The sequence below is a fragment of the Agelaius phoeniceus genome, chromosome Z (genome assembly GCF_051311805.1).
Source record: "Agelaius phoeniceus isolate bAgePho1 chromosome Z, bAgePho1.hap1, whole genome shotgun sequence".
Taxonomy (NCBI): Eukaryota; Metazoa; Chordata; class Aves; order Passeriformes; family Icteridae; genus Agelaius; species Agelaius phoeniceus.
This window is the reverse complement of record NC_135303.1, coordinates 43,812,093-43,814,501: the sequence shown is the minus strand read 5'-3', so window position 1 is coordinate 43,814,501 and position 2,409 is coordinate 43,812,093. Positions and strand designations below refer to the sequence as shown.

At 35.3% G+C, this 2,409-nt stretch overlaps 1 long non-coding RNA gene across 1 annotated transcript; it reads left to right on the top strand.

Annotated features, from left to right (window-relative positions):
• The first annotated feature begins 989 nt into the window (after positions 1–989).
• On the top strand, positions 990–1,760 carry LOC143692131 (uncharacterized). Its single transcript, XR_013180000.1, has 3 exons — positions 990–1,169; positions 1,252–1,400; positions 1,717–1,760. It is a non-coding gene; the product is annotated as an uncharacterized LOC143692131 (long non-coding RNA).
• Positions 1,761–2,409: the final 649 nt, after the last annotated feature.

The following is a 2,409-nucleotide window of genomic DNA, read 5'->3' as shown; positions in this document are numbered from 1 at the left end:
CCTGTACTAAAGTCATTCAGGAGGACGAATCTCAGATGTAAACTATAAAGTATGTTTAGTCCTTATGAGTTAAAAGAAATACTCTTGCATCTGTAGCATTTTATCATTATATGACATAGCAGTGGTGTCCAAAATCATCCCTAGTTTTACAGGATTACATGTGAATCTTAAACTGTTGTCTTTTCGGAAATGAGACTTAATGAAATGTTAACTATGAGTGCATATAACTGCAGAAAAGAAAAAAATAGACATTACCCTAAAAATAGCATCAGTTTATTCATACTTTCAATATACTGAACAATTGCTGCTGAAAGCTAGAGGAAATGTTGCAGTAAATTTTGACAGTAGTCTTTTTGGCACCTAAAGGCTTTCTCAGAGGTCTTTTGGGAACATCTATTGTTAACTGCATCACCCCTTCTTTTAGGAGTTAGGACAGTGTGTTTGTCTTTCATACCTTTTTTGTACTTTTTAAAAATATTTCCCCCCCCCCCCATTGTATTTTGTTGATAATTTTAAAGGTTACTGTACTTTCAGATCTCTTTTTTAACTGTAAATGGAAAATATGGCCCATGCAAAGGAACAGGCTTGAGATGAAGTCTACTCACTGTATTTGTCTGCCACAGCTTACATATGTGAACATGGCCTATATGATACAGTGTGATGAAAACCTTTAATGGGGAGCATTAGTAAAATGAAATAGAGCAATGCTTCTCCCATGCTTTGGCACAAATTACGACTAATCTGCTGGGGTGAATGAAAGCTGGTAGATCACGTACTGACACTAACAAGCATTTTTTTCCTTTAATGTCAGAGTGACTGTAATGCTGCTCCTATATAAAGACATTGCTATAGAAGGAGACAGAATTTTTTGGACTGTTACTTTAAAAAGCCCACACAATTCAAATGTTCACCCAGTTACATTGAAATTATCTCTAACATCTGATCCTGCTTTATTTCCAGCCTAACAGTATCTAGCAGGAAAGAAAACACTCAGCTCATTTCTAGTGGGTTTTTTATGCTTTATCCAGATAAGATCTGAAAATAAAAGCTGATCTGTGCCACTTGTCTCTTCCTCTGTCATTAAAACCTTTTTCGAGCAGTCTCTGAAATGTCAAAAACTTTTTGATACCATTCCAAATTAATATCCTAGGCACAGCAAGAATAAGCAGGTAAGGAAATATTCACACATTGTTTTAACTCTTCCTCTGAAGGTCAAGAAGGCTGCAGTGGCTAACTTTTTTTTTGTTTCAGATAGAAGAGTAAAGAGAACACATAAATGGGTGTGACAAATAATACTTGTGCATGGATTATGTTTAATTCTTTCTTCCTTTTCTGCATGATTTAAACACATAAATTCAAAACCTTCAAGCTTAAACTGGGAGACCTCCTCCTAAGGCAAGGTAAATGATTCTTAAAAAAAGATAAAGCACCATTTATTTTCTCACCCTTTACATTACTGTACAAGAACAGCTGTATGGCACTTGTATGAGAGAGAATTACTGCACAAGGTAGTTAAAAGGAGAGTGCGAGAGAGAACTGGATTTTGTTTGTTTGTCATAGTTGTCTTTTTCTGCCTCCCTCTCACTAGTGTAAGAAGTGCTACATTTTTATTTATATATGGAATTATCAGGTATCTCCACAAAGAATACTTTGACTGAAGAAGTCTGGGAAATTTTAAATAATTTACCTCTCTTTTTTCTCTTTTTTTTTCCCCAGGTCACTTGGGTTTAGATCCATTTGACAAGTCTACATATAAACACTGCTGCTGATGATGATCCATTGTTACTTACAGCTTCCTAGCTCAGTTACAAGGCAATTCTTAGATAGTCTTGCATGTTTTTCAATAAATTCTCCATTGATAACTAAGGGCAACTGTGTTAAATCACTTTTGAAATGATTTACCATTCCTTAATGCTCTTTTCCATATATTGAAGAATATGGATTAAATATGTTTGCTGCCTCCAAATCAAATGGCCTCCAATGATTAATGCATGAAGGCAAAGAGTCAGGAGAGATTGATGCAGGTTTAGCACCAGTGCAGGCAAAACAAGTAACTTATGAGTGATGATGATTCCACCTTTTTCCCAAAAAAAGTAAATATAGTTTTAAATGGTTCAACAGGCTGCATTTGGAGTAACACGTTAAAGCTGTTTACAGCTTTGCCATCTAATCATGAATATTGCATTTCCTTTCTTTACTGGTGTGATCAACTATCATTCTGAAAGGGTCCAAAGTATGAGTGGAAGAGTGTCTCATTATACCAATAAATAAAGAACAAACAAGCTATGGTGAGATGAATTCAAAGACTTTGTTTTGGATGTTAAACTCACTTGTCATAGCTGAGAAATTTCCTCTTGATTACATCCCAGTGAGTGAACAAGTAGCTCTGGCCTAAACACTCCTTTCATT